The following is a 15474-nucleotide window of genomic DNA, read 5'->3' as shown; positions in this document are numbered from 1 at the left end:
TCTGAGAATGCACAATAATTTTAAGATTTGCCTTGAGTTGAATTGATAGTATCAGACTTTCAGAAAACTTTATCCTTGATAAAGTTTTAATTTATTGAGAATATACATGCAATTGTTTATTACAGAATATATGTTTACCATATAGTACAAGGACAGTCTTTAAAATATGGAATATCTTGATTGCTCCCCATGGATAATTTGCTATGTTTATTGGCGGAGTTCCATTAGTGAACAGAAAAGAAATACAATTCTCTGCCCCCCCACATTTATATTTCCTAGATACATGGAAAGAGACATTGTGTGTGTCCTTATTATAAATTGCTGGCAAAACCCACATTTGCCTCGGCAGGTGGCAACATCTGGTCAATGTGTTTTGTCTCCGGAAGCCAAGTAAGACTGGCTCTGGTAAGTATGTGGAAGGGAGATCTCTAGGAAATTCTAGAGCTGTAGGCTAAGGCACAAGTTAGATCATAAAATAATTCTGCAAAATTAAATGGTGAACTGTCTCAATGGCACTGTCAAGAAAACTTTTGTTTATGTCGCCATCAGGAATTAAAATCAACTTGAAGATGTTTTTATTTTCACCACTTGAGCATGAAGGCGCTTTCCCATCATTTCTTTGGAATCTTCCATTATTCAGTCCTATCTAATTCTCTGCATTTCCATCTCAATGGAGCTTGCAACAATTGGTGAAGAGCCTTTTATCTTTGCAGGAACTTGTTGCTCTGGAAATATCAGTCTGATGCTTTAAGTTGGGTAGGGTATAAATTGTGTAAAGAAACCAATAATTTTCATACCCTTTCTAGCCTTCCGGGCTCCTGAATCCTTCACAAATATTAGACAGTTTTGTCTTGGAGCAATCCAGAGGATTTTTGCCTTGGTTGAGATGAATCCCGAAGTTGCTTGAATGGACTCAGAATTCACAATTCCTCTAAATCCAGCAGAATATCCTACTTGTTTTAGCTTGCCAGCAATTACGTAAATAAATAAACAAATAAATAAATAAAATAAAATAAAATAAAATAAATGAATTCCTTTCACCATTATAAGAAAACCCTTTTGTCCAAGAACCTTTTCTGTATTCTATTTCTGTGCCCTTTATATGAACAATTCCTATAAAAGAAGGAAATTTACATATCCCTTACCTCATTTTTATCTAATAGCTGTTGTGCATCCAGCAGATTAGGTAGCATAAAAAGGTTTTAGACTGACAAGTCCATAAATCCAACCTCCTTCTGGTGAATTCTACTGGTGTAACCAGCTTATACGAAAATATCTCGGTTCAGACTTGGGTCCTGCTGTATATCTAGCAAATTGCCAAAATTTAAATTCCAATTCTCTTATTTTTCTTTCCCTCTGTCAAGACGAATGGCTGATGAACTTAGTTTACCCTTCAACTTCCCTTGTCTAGTCATATCAGATAGTTCCAAGACTGTTGAATTGGAGATTCATTTGGTGCCACTTTGAATTTTCTTTTCCAATATGAGGAGGAGATGCTATTTTTTAGAGATAACTTTTTACAAGGTTTCTAAAACTGTTGTGACCCTGCACAGAACAAAGTAAATATATCTTTTGTCGTAAGTGTTTGGGCGCTGAGATGGAATTTAGTACCCCGATAGTGCCTTATGGACAATGATGGGTCATCTATACAACTGTACCACAAATATAAATATAAGAATGAGATCTTCATGGAAGGAAATCACTCTGACTTTGTTGCCTGGGAGTGATGCAACTTATGCAAAAAAATATCAAGCTGGTGAAGTCTGCATTAATGTAGCCAAACTGCTAAAATTATGAAGCATTACATTTGTGTTCTTCTTGTAAAAAGATGAGGGAAGGATATGTTAGATCCTGGAATATTACCCAAATATCTGGGAAAGGCACTTCCCAAATTGAGCAAAATGATTGATGAAATGATTAATTATTATGAAAGAGATTGATGAAATAATTAATTATTATGAAAATTATTATGAAATGAATCTGCAGTGTTGAAATGCTTTGCTTTTCTGGAGAATGGATCTATGATGCTGCAATTTCAGTGATTTAAGATGTCTAATTGCCACATCCAACTGCTATTTCAAGACTGTATATGATATTAACCTTGATTTACATCATTCCAATTTTGGGAGTAGTCAGACAGTGAACTGATAATTCTGAATGGGCTTAGCCACCATCACTCCTATCATCATTATCAATCATTTTTATATTTCAAACGACTATAAGAAATAATAAGCTTGGAATCCTTTCTCCATATTTTATGGCTTTTACAGAGTCCTACATTTTGCCTATGAACATATAAACTGTGACAACCTGTAAAAAATAATCACATCAATTCATTCACTTAATACTAATTTCCACAAGGTGTTTTTTCCCCCCTGGTTTTGTAATGATATAAGTGTCTATCATGCAATCTTTAATATTAGTTCTCAGTTAAGCATTTGGCTTAAATGCAGATTGACTCCTTTAACATTTTTCTCTGTAAAATTTATTTTTCAGATATTCTGCTAGTCATGTGGGAGAAGTTCCTGCACTTTGGGGGGATTTTTAAGGGTGAAATTCTAACTGTGTTTGCTAGCAAGTAAATCCCATTGAATTATGAAGGACTTACTTCTGTTTAAATATGCTGCACATGACCAAACTGCATGAGTGAAGATAAATAGCTCCCACATGATGGGAAAGAGAGCTGAAGAATATATTCTGTGGATCAAAAATGCATAAGAGAGTTGAGTTTTCTGTACTTATGCTGATAATTAGTGTATAAAGTGAAAACTCATATATCCTCCACAAGAGAAATTCTGTCCCCAATAAAGTTAGTATAATGTGTCCATGGCAAATGAGGATTAATTATGCTGGATGTGCTGAACAATTGCCAGTATTCCAGTGGATCAAGTCCAGCTCCATAGGACAGGGTGAGCTCTTGTCTCTTGTCCCTAACTCCTGCCCACCTAGCAGTCCGAAAGCATTGCTTGCGAGTAGATAGGTAGTCACTACCATTTCAGTGATGGGAAACTGCTGGCTGCATTCTGGGTGGGGAACTGAACCCAGTGATGGATCTGCCCAGATGCAATTGGCAGAGGAGCAGTGGAGCGGTGGAAGAAAGTCCTGGATGAGCCCATTTCCTCTGAGAACACTGAAGACCAGTTGGTGTGAAGCTAGTTCATCCTCTTGTGGTGCACTGGTACACCAATTGATCTAGTGACTGTTAGCTACCAGGACTTCTACTGTGTGTATAACATTGTAACCTCTCTGGTTTTGTATGCTATTTGCTAAATTTAGCCAACACAACATTCATGCACGCTTCAAATTCAAGACTACATTAAGGCAGAAGCTCGTCCACCCCAAGGACAAAACACCCAGACACAAACTGAGCAATTTGGTACATGCAGTACAACGCAGTGAGCCATGTGCAGATCTGTACATTGGAGAAACAAAATAATCACTTCATAAGCGCATGGCACAACACAGGAGAACAAACCTATCAGGACTAGATTCAGCATTCCATCTGCATTTAAAAGACAAAGGCCACTCTTTTGAAGACAGAAAAGCCCACATTTTGGACAGAGAGGACCACTGGTTGGAAAGAAGGGTTAAAGAGGCTATCTATGTCAAAAATTGAACAGGGGGAGGGATATAACATCATCTACCTCCAATCTACAACACAGTTCTTTCAACAGTTTCAAGAAAGCTCCACACTTATCTGCACTACCCAGGTGACCTGAATGACTGAAATAAACCTCCAGGTGTTGTGTCTGCGCCCCCTGAGCTGGGCCTGCTGCCAGAAAGTGACTTGGACAGTGAGGGAGAAGGGCCGTCAGGATTTACCTTGGAAGCATCAGCTTGCCTGGCTCAGCTCCAGGAGCCAGAAACAGGCCAGGTGGAAGAGATAACGAGGCCTCCATCACCTGACTCTCCCCCCCCGCAGGCCACGCCTGCAAACCCAGCTGACGGCAATCAGGCTTGGTTTCGTAGGCAGGAGAGGAGGTAACAACAGAAGCAGGGGTGGGGCAAGCCTAGGAAGTGCTGAGTCATGGAGCCATACCCCACAGGATATAAAAGGCAGAGAGAGCTGCTGTGTCTCTTTGTAACAGGCAAATCCACTGATTAAGAGCTGAAGTTTGTTTCTGGGTGACTCACCAGTGTCGTGGAAGATAACGGAGGCTCTTGGCAGATGCTGGCTATTCTGCTGCCAGAGCTGATAGTGACGGCTAATTAAGCCATCATTCGGACAGAGGCAAGGGAGGACAGAACACCAGGTTGCCTCAACAAGTTTCTAAAAGAATGCAGATGACCAGCTGTCTGCAAGGACTAGAAATCCTTCCATTCCCCACCATCCAGTCAAAGCTGAAGAAGCAAAATGTCTTCAAAGAAAAACAAGAAAGTCCGGATGCCTCTTGAAAAAGTACCTTCGGGACAACTATGACCTGGATGTCTGAGAATCCCCATAGACATAAATTAGGTGCCACTTTGAACAAGGGCTAGGTTGAGAGGTTTCTAATTGAGAGGTTTCATTTCATTCAAGGGGGAGAGGAATCTTAAGCAGAGTTCTCCTCAGTGTATTTCCACAATAGAAAAAGAGTGGAATTGAAGATTCCACTCTCTCTCTGCAGTCCATTGTTCAGGGATTTTTACCTGTGTACCAATTTACCAAGGAAATATTCCATTGAATGGAAATTTGTCATGGTGGAAAAGAGCTCTTCCATTCATGAAACCAATGTACACCAGTAGTGGGTTTCAATTTTGTTCACTACCGGTTTGCTGGTGGGTGTGCACGTGATGCTTCTGTGCATGTGCAGAGATGTCCGAGTGAGTGGGCGGAGCCTTCCCCTGCCGCTGCTACCGGTTCGCCTGGTCCAGGGCGAACTGGTAGCAACCCATCACTGATGTAGACAATGGAAATATGCCTCCTGTATCTACCATGAATGTTGTTTTTCATATCCTCTCCCTCCCTTCATGTATAATATCCAGTAGCGGTTGGCACCTTTGTTGGTTTATTATTCTTTCTCTGTTGTTACCACCTCCCCTTCATCTTGATTTTTTTTTTAATTTGTTCCACATCTTCAGTTTTTCCAAGAAAAACTGGAAAGGGATGGTGTATTCTTGAAAATTCTTCAGCAGCATCTCATAGCAAATCAATATTTTCCCTTTCCTAATCATCAAAATATATTGATTCAGGGAAATAAAGAGTTCTAGATGTCTTGCTCAGATAAATTCTGTTCCATAGCTATAAGAGAGAAAGAGAAAGAGAAAGAGAAAGAGAGAGAGAGAGAGAGAGAGAGAGAGAGAGAGTGGTGGGGGGAGGGAGAGAGATTAGTTCTTTTATCAAATTCTGGTCTAGTAGTAAACTGCAAAAAGGTCAATGGAATATTTGGAACTAGTATATTAGACATTTATTTATGAATTTATAGCATTTCTATAACAATTAGAAATATATTTTGCTGAGATACACTGTATACAGTGGTTACCTCTTTAAAAAAAGAGAAATGATGGCTTGGCTTTTCAGTGAAGATGGAGATATGTATAATTAAAGGTCTGTTGTTTGCAGACTTCTTTCCAATGCTTTTGCTAAAGAAAAATGTCATAAATCTTTAGTTCTCAAGTGACAAGCTGTGAAGGGTGCTTTGTACAAAAGAAAAGAAAACAAATGCCATCTCCGTCTTAACCATTTTCACTAGGTTCTTTTTTGTTGTTGTTGACGTAACTGCATTCCCTTAGCAATTCCATATAAAATGTAACATAAAATATCACCCACTTCCCAATATTATTCATAGAATTCCTATTATAGTACATAGAGAAGCCAGATTACAAGCAACAGGAATATTTTATGGTCAGTTTGAAAATGTGGTTACTGCTGCTATAAATTAAGAAGTGAAATTACTCCCACACTGAGTATTGATATACAGTATATGGCATGAAAAGTCCTTTGACATATGCTGAATAATGAATATGGAGCAGTTCCAAAACTGCTGTTTTTTTTTGCAAAGTTCACTGCTGACAAAAACTTGATGATAGGATCAGGTTGTAGGAAGTTAAAGGGTGAAGAACTAGGGGCCTGTTCTCAGGTGTTAGAGCCAGTCCTTCACCTGTCTCACCCTAAACAATTCCCAGCTCAGATTGCCAACTATTTTGAAACGCAAGGAATGCAGGGTTGGAGAGAAACTATGAACTTAGCATGCTTCTATTAGGCCACAACTGCATGACAGAGTGTAATTGAATATTTCATGATACATAAATAAAATACCAGATAACAATGAGAGCCTTTCAAATCAGATCATGCCTAGAGGCCAAAGACAGAAAAGGAGTGAAAACATTGGCCAGGAACCTTCACACAGAAGCATATATCCCACCCCTAAAAAGTAAGATGCAAACTGGAAAGTTTATTCCAAGTAATGTTTTTATGAAATTGTTTGTGTATGTGTAATGTTGCCTGATACCTCTGGCATGCATATGTTTTTCTGATAATGATGATTATAAGACAGACAGACTGACAGACAGACAGATGAATAATAACGCAAGGAGATGTAGAAAACTGGACATCTTTTGTTTTTACATTTCAGCAGCTATAAAAAAAGAAAACAATCGAAAAAGGGGGGGGAATGACAAGGGGAAATCATAGTCCCCCTCCCAATTGCATGAAGATTAACGTGACAAGACCATGCAGAAGGTACAGAAAGTAAATCCACCCAAATTAACAGTCTTTACATTTTAAAATGTGCCAGAAGCTTAACATCAACAACATTGAGTGTACACACATTCCAGAGTTGAACAAATAAGTCAACTTGATACAGCAGTCTTTGCTTTTACATACTTTAGCAGAGTTTGAGAGTGCTGTTTGTGAAGCCTATAGGAACATGTGCACATGCATGCACAAATCTTTGCACGGCCTGCATGCAAAAACAAAATAACAACAAAAAAAAAAACACACCACAGAAAACACACATATAAATTGTTTTAATTGCAATTCATTTACCAACTCTGTGGACTTCTGCAAAGCATATATATTGAACAAACTAACCGAGTTTACAACAACTTCTAGGAAGGCTGATTGGCAGGAATTTAACAGGGAATAGTCTAACCATGTGGTGTACAGTTTCATTATCCCATCCATTCTATATCAATAGCTGGTTGCTGCTTCTGTATTGTCAAGGCTGCTGTAGTTAGGGTGGAAACAGTACTTTTTTAAAAAAAATATCAACTGAATCACAAACAAAAATATTAATCCTACTCACAAAGCTCAGAATAGTTGGAATATTCAAACTGCTACTGCTTGAAACAGCCACAGTTTATTCCAAACACAAATAAAATCTTCTAACAGTTCATTTAAGGCTATCAGATCCTGTCTGCAGATATCCACATGATCACTAGCTAGCAATACGTTATTGTTTTCGGAATGTCCTGGGTCCCATGTTTTGGATATCTAAAATCCTAATTTATTATATATTTTGAACACTTGAACTAGTTTTGAGGTTGAGATAGTGTGCACATCTCTCAAAGGCAAAAATAGTTTAGTTACCCCAAATGGAGTCTCTACCAAAATGTTGGACTTCAGTTCTCATGAGTCAGTATAGCCAAAGTCCACCACATACAGGGAGTCCCTGGTTAGAGGGGACTGAGATGGACTCTGAAGAGGTCAGTAGGGGGAATCCATTGTCATATTAAATTATGGTTAAGTAGGAATTAGTATGGTCCCCTCCTTTTAATTATTCACTCATCTTGCTTTGCTACAAAGATGAGTATTTGGAAGCTTTTTTCCCCCTGTGTTCAGTCAAAGATTCCAATGATAACTGAACCAGAAATCTTGAGTAATGGTCAACACCAGAGGTGGATTTTAGCAGGTTCTGACCAGTTCTGGAGAACCAGTCGTGGAAAATTTGAGTAGTTCGGAGAACAGGTAGTAAAAATGCTGATTGGCCCTGCCCCCATCTATTCTCTGCCTTCCAAGTCCCAGCTGATCAGGAGGAAATGGGGATTTTGCAGTATCCTTCCCCTGGAGTGGGGTGGGAATAGAGATTTTACAATATTCTTCCCCAGCCACGCCCACCAAGCCATGCCACACCCACCAAGCCACACCCACAGAACCGGTAGTAAAAAAAAATTAAACCCACCACTGGTCAACACCAATTAAAAGGGAGGGGAAGGAAGGTTCTTAAACTGAAAGGAGACTCAAATGTAGCTGCTGTTTTTATTTGAATGCCACCAATAAAAAGCTAGAGGTACACCTTCTAATAGCAGTGCAAAATGGAGCAGTCCTGTCTAATGGCCCAATGGCCCAATTGCTCTGAACCCTTAAAGGACAAAATCTAAACTGCAGGATTGGTGCCCCAGCGAAGGAAGTAGATGGATTCCCGGTCTCTTAAGTACAAAACATTGCAACGTATTAGCTGCATTAAATGGGTTTTGGCAAGTGGATTGGTCCTTTGAAACAAATTTGATTTTGTTTTAAAGACCCTTTTAAGCACATTTTGCTTAAACAGGAGGAAAATAAACACTCGCAAAGAGAGAGAGATAGACAAGCCCCTTCAATGCATTTTAGACAAAATGGCCCATTTAGTTGCAAAACAATCAACAGCAGCGCTTCAGTCTTCTGTCTTGGCTACATATAAATTGTCTGTTTAACTAATTTGGCCCAACAGCCAAAGATGCATTTGTAACATGATCTACTGGTTTCAAGCCAGGATAAAAAAAAAAGATAGGGTCCCGACAAGAGAAAGAAAGGATAAAAATTGATACTGTTGCATGAATACAAGGGTGTGTGATTTGCATGTGAGTAAAGATAAAGAGGGGGAAGGCAGAGAGGATTGGATTTATGGTGAGAAGAAGTAGAATTATGCGGGAAACTTGTAAAAACAATGGCTGTTCCACTTCACACACACCCGCCACTAAACTAAAATTTGTTTAGAGATACAAGACATCTATAATTTCAAAATCTTATTTGTGCTTTTTTCTGTTAAGTTTTGCCCTACAAAACCAAACCTTCTTGGATTTAGCTTGCCTGGGGATTTCTCCTTGAGATGATGACAATGAAGATGATGACAATGGTGATGAAGGTAATGATGATGATGGGAATGGCGAACAGCCTATGATGTTGGGAAAAGGGTGTTAAAATTGCTCAGCCCAAAGTGACTTTTCTTAATGTATAATCATGTACCAAATCATGTATTCATTTGTGCTATTAAATAAAGGCTAACAGAGTTGTACATTCAGCAGAGCAGAAGGAATGCACAAAGGATCATGGGTTCCCAGCATCCTCTGTTCCCTTCTGGAAAGCCGCTGACTCATTCCCTAAACAATCAGCGTTGTGTGCCATTACAAATGGGATGGTTAATAGGCCTGCATCCATTATCATTAGTGCATCTCAGCGCGCAGGTATGTGATGGGTCCTGCCAGCACGTTTGCTCCAGCTCACTGAGCCAGGGGCCATGCTCCATTGCAAATGAGGATGAGGAACACCTGCTCCAGGGTTTTACAGCAGACCAGAGTCATCCTTCACATCTCATGCAACACTTGTTCTGTCAGAATGCAATGCTGGCACACGGGCAGGAACAGTGGTTTGCCAGGCATCCAACAAAAGATTAGAGACTTCCCTATGGTCCTCTGCTCAGCCTGAGCTTTGATTCTCTCTACCCTCACCAATCCTCCAAGAAGGCCTTTAAAACATTTGTCAGTATCACATTAAAGAATAGGCTTGAAAGGCTATTTTAAAGGCAAACCCCCCAACAACCCTCAGTTTCCGGAGGGCTAATTAGGATAAGAATGTTTCACATTTATTGTAATTTATTGTTTTATTTAATAAATGTTTGGACCAGCAGGAAGAACTCACTGCAACCATCTTTTGCCATTTTTCACTGGACAATGTTTGCTTGGACCAGAAAGAACAGCAGCTCACCCTGATGCAGCTTTTTCTGCTACAGTTTAGTTGGCTTTTGCTGTCTGACTGATTTAACTGGATGGATGGCACAGCCATAGCATCCTGCCCCTTCTGTTCTTACACCATGCAGTTTCCTTCCTTTTCAGTCTTCCCTTGGTTTAGCAAAGCATTTCAGATAGGTGATAATACAACCTGGAAAATGGCTGATATCATGAAATCAGAATTTCTCATCCTTGGCAACTTTAAGCAGTATAGACTTCAAGTTCCAGCATTCCCCCAGTCAGCCTGGCATTGAAGCCTGCCCCTCCTAAAATTGCCAAGGTTGAAAAACAATCTCACAAAATGATTTTGTGAAGAGCCATGGTGGCGCAATGGTTAGAATGCCATATTGCAGGCTAATTCTGCTGACTGCCAGCATTTCGATCCTGACTGACTCAGCCTTCCATCCTTCCAAGGTCAGTAAAATGAGGACCCATATTGTTGGGGGCAATATGCTGACTCTGCAAACCACTTAGAGAGGGCTGTAAAGCTCTGTGAAGAGGTATATAAGTGCTATTGCTACTGATATTTATTTGTGTTGCTGATTATGGAATTAAACTGAGTTCTGATGAAACAGTACTATATTTCCAGACTCTTTACTCCTTTTAAAGATCTTATAGCATACTTGCCATGCTCTTTGATTACCCCTCCTAAGCTTCTGTTAAACATTCAGGCCAATTTTTCCTCTCCCTTATTGATACCTATATATTTGCTTTACCTCACCTATTTTAAACCTCTACCAAATACACGGATAGTGCTAACCTATAACTTCATACCTCATCTAAGCTCAGTCTTACATTGCGTCAGTGCACACAGCCCTCTAACATGACATTTGCAAAAACAGACGTACAGTAATGTCATTAAAAAAGATTTAGGTCTGCCCTATCATTTTTCTCTTGATTATATATTATATACAAAGGGAATACATAATACAGCAGCAGTGTTGACAGCATTCTGTAAGGATTTTGCAGAGGGAGGATTTGGAGGGCTTTCTTTGAATGTTGAGGCAGATTTGCAATGGTGTTGAGAGGAAGATGAAAATGAAAAGTCGGACAAAAGATCGAAGAACTAGCAGAGAAGTGGAGAATTGGAAAAGGAAAGGAATCAGTGAGATTGGAGAGGGCGACTAGAGAAGATGGATGATTTATGGACATTTGATTCCCCTGGACTCCCCCCTGAATTACCTCCAGATTTCCCTGAATCTTAATGGACTACATCCCTTGTCTTAAAAGGTAAAGGTTCCCCTCGCACATACGTGCTAGTCATTGCCGACTCTAGGGGGGAGGTGCTCATCTCCGTTTCAAAGCCGAAGAGATAGTGCTGTCCGAAGACGTCTCTGTGGTCATGTGGCCGGCATGACTCAATGCCAAAGGTGCACGGAACGCTGTTACCTTCTGTTCTGTCCTCCCTCGCCTCCGAGTGATGGCTTAATTAGCCAGCACCCTCAGCTCTGGCAGCAGAATAGCCAGTGTCTGCCAAGAGCCTCTGTTATCTTCCACAACGCTGGTGAGTCACCCAGGAACAAACTTCACCTCTTAGTCAATCAGTGGATTTGCCTATTACAAAGAGACACAGCAGCTCTCTCTGCCTTTTATATCCTGTGGGGTATGGCTCCATGACTCAGCACTTCCTAGGCCTGCCCCACCCCTGCTTCTGTTGTTCCCTCCTCTCCTGCCTATGAAACCTAGGGTCCAAAAAAGCCTGATTGCCATCAACTGGGTCTGAAGGTGTGTCCTGGGAGGGGAAAGAGTCAGGGGACGGAGGCCTCATTATCTCCTCCACCTGGCTTGCTTCTGGCTCCTGGAGCTGAGCCAGGGAAGCCGGTGCTCCCGAGGTAAGTCCTGATGGCCCTTCCCCCTCACTGTCCAAGTCACTTTCTAGCAGCAGGCCCAGCTCCGAGTCACTTTCTGGCAAGAGGGCCGGCTCGGGGGGGCACAGACACAACACCTTACCAGCAAAGGTGGTCCCTAATTTTTGTACTTGCATTTTTATGTGCTTTCGAATGGCTAAAACCAAGTCTTTGTTCAGGAGCCGTGGTGGTGCAGTGGTTAGAAGGCAGTACTGCCGGTTAACTGACTGCACACTGTCAGGAGTTCAGTCCTGACTGGCCCAAGGTTGACTCAACCTTCCATCCTTCCGAGGTCGGTAAAATGAGGATCCAGATTGTTGGGGGCACTATGCTGACTCTGTAAACTGCTTAGAGAGAGCTGTAAAACACCCTGAAGCAGTACATAAGTCTAAGTGCCATTGCTATTAAGATACATCCCAAATGCAAAACTTGTACTAGATTATGAAATTCTCTCATCAAATGCTTTTACAGTCTCTTATTGGGGAAAAGCAGTATACATTGTGTTAGAAAAAGCTATAATAAATCTCTTCATAACATGTAAATACTCATTGAATATTGTAAGTGCTTCAATTATTGATTTAAAATATTTATCTGCTTAGAGCAACATTATTTTAAAAGGTAGAATAAAAATAACATAAAAGCCACAACAAAGCATTCTATAAAACACATCAAGAACAATAAAACTGATATTTGAATATCCATATATTTATTGTTAATACTGCTTCATTAGGTTTTAATTACCTTTAGCACTAATATGAAATGGAACCCCTCGTTTTATTTTTTGAGACATACTTCAAACATACTTTTTTGAAACATACTGCCCACAGTTTGTAGAAATCTATGAAATGAAGCCAAAATTATCATTACTGTACTATATAATGAAGTATTAACATCTAAGTTTACTTTTCCTTATATAGCAAAATCTGCTTTGTTACATGCTGTTGTCACTCAGATAATTATGCTTTCTGGTCCTGTTGTGTAATAAATTCTTTTACTCAATTTATAGGAATAATTTTGCCAAGTGCAATGTATTTTTCTTCTAGATAAAGTGGCTAGAAGCTAATATAGGTGTCCTATTATGTAAATTTAATTTTGTACTACCTGCTGCTGTAAAAAAAAAGATAATTGGTCATTTCAATGTAACACATTGTATACCTATTAATCCATATATTGTATTTATTGAATTCATTGCACCAATGAAACTAATAGGTTACCAAAAACAAGATAAGAATTTCCAAGGCCTGTTTATACTAGTAGACTTTTCAATGTTTAACTTGGATAAAAATTAATCTTTAGGGATGCACTCAAGTTTCCCTAGAGTTTATTTTTTTAAAAAACAAACAAACTTTATTTTGTAATAATGAAGAATGTTTTCAAAGTTTACAAGTACTAAAAACATCTTAAACACCAGACATTTATATTTGTGTCAGAAAATACAGCAAGGCTATGTTTTTAAGCAATTGGGGTGGGGTAGGAGACAATTACATGCCACTTTGTTGCAAACCGAGCAAATTTTTACAGATGAGTTATAAACCCCAACTAATGGCCCTTTGATGGAAGTGCTGATACTACCTAAACTAGAACAGTGCAAATGGACTGAGATCTCCAAACATTACCCCAAGCATTTTTCTATAAAGTGACCCACTTCTCTGAAGCCACTTCCCAGCTCTCCATATTCTACTCAGGAATAATAAAACATTTCAAAATGTCATATTTGTGGGATTATTTATTTTTTTGAAATACAGAACTTGAAAAATATGCTTGCTTTTCTTTCGTCTAAATGATTTTACAGAGTGGGCTGGCAGAGCAATTGGCAAGAGGGCAAATTGCTGTCCCTGCTCTCTCGGATGAACAAACAAAAGGGCTATTTGTGCAAATATCTAGGAAGCCCTGATCTCTTTCTGAAGCAGAGGAAATGTCTGGATTTCTTTCATGAAATGTTGCTGCCCATTGACTTGTTCTCTCCAGAAGGTGAACTAGAAATATGTTAGATTTAAATAATGATGATGAGGCATGTTCATTCATTTATCTCTTTAAATAGAAATCTCATTTTAAATGGAAAATTGGTAATGGCCAGCATTTTACAAACACATTAAGACATGCTTGTTTTCTCAGAGGTGAAAGAGAGATAAGCCAGCATTAGGAAGTCATTTTGTCCTGCCATACCAAGGTAAATCAACAACAATTCTCATAAGGGGAGGTTCCTGTGTCTGGAACATCAAAGAATCTTGTGTCATAGAATTCTTTATTAGCCAAGTGTGATTGGACACACAAGGAATTTGTCTTTGGTGCATCTTTAAAGACTTAAGATATTTATTATAGCAAAAGCTTCCACAGGGACTTTGTTAGATGCCAATTGCTGTACAAATGTTAAAAGACCTAATGTTAATCAATAGATAAGCGCCAATAAAAACTAGCACCAAAAAAAAGACAAAAACTATCCTCAAATTCAGAAACATGGTTTTTTTTTTGGTTCTGCACTAAATGATGGGCTACAGGGAAACACATCTGTAAATTGTACAGGAAACTTTCTTCAACAGTTGATTCACCTTGACAGTTTTACTGGAGTATATGAAAATTAGTATTAAAGATGTGATATGTAGGCTTCTTTCCAGGAATTCCAATCTGGTTTCAATAAAATGAAAACACTGATTGGAAGTGAAGTTGCCTTCCAGTTTTGCCTTTGGCTATTATGTGTTCATTCATGAAATGACAGTATTCCACAACTACTTTTAATATTCACCTTTTGAGTTCATCTCCCATACTGGACACATTGGAATGATTAAAATAGCAGTTGGATTTTCTTTAACTTGAAACAGTCTAGGTGCTGTAGAAAAGAAAAGAAAAGAAAAGAAAAGAAAAGGGGATGATAGAAAGAAATGGGAAAAGTTTGCTTCTGCTATGTCCATCGTTTGCATCAAGTTTCTTTAGCTCATGTCTGAAAAAGGAATATTAATAAAATAGCATTGTAAAATAACTTCCTGAATAGTTGACAAGGAAAAAAAAAGATTAAAAGTTTATGGATTATCACAATCTCCGTTCTTTATTTATACACTTGCAATAGTGTTGTACATTGTAATTTAATAATTTAAACCCCTGATGTCTGCACTACAACAATTAAGCTGCCATGCTCATCAACAAACGCTGCCATCTCAACATACTGCTGGCACAAGATAATTGGCAGTAAACTAAGGAAAAGTTGATTCTTCATTGGGAACATAACTTGGAAGCATTTGGTGCATATAATTCAGCCCCGGACTGGAAGACCATGCATCCCATCTTGTTTTAAGTTCACTGAAACTCCTGCAATTTTATCAAATATTATTTTGAAAAAAAATGTTATTTTCTAATTTGTGGATCATAACAATGTAGCTCATTGTTTGGAAGCAAAATATTCTAAATGATTAATATACTGAGGCATTTTTTCGAAGAAGATTACTGACAGCAGATCATTTAAAAAATCTGCACTTCCTTGAAAGTTCCAGTCAAAAACACACTGTAATCTGAATAGCAATATATTTTGTATGACTTCTCTTCATTGGTATTTATGTGCATTATGTGCAATCCTTTTTCAAATCACTTAATACTTGCTTCTCTAATTTTTATTTTTTCTTACATTAGCGTTAAAAACAGAGAACAAAAAAATGTTTCCAGCAGCTCACAATGTCTGTTTCCAAAATGGCTTTTTGATGTGCAATGTGCACTGTTCATTGCGGTAATT

The sequence above is a fragment of the Ahaetulla prasina genome, chromosome 6, assembly GCF_028640845.1.
Source record: "Ahaetulla prasina isolate Xishuangbanna chromosome 6, ASM2864084v1, whole genome shotgun sequence".
NCBI lineage: Eukaryota > Metazoa > Chordata > Lepidosauria > Squamata > Colubridae > Ahaetulla > Ahaetulla prasina.
The sequence above is the reverse complement of the archived record's forward strand: the minus strand, read 5'-3'. Positions refer to the sequence as shown.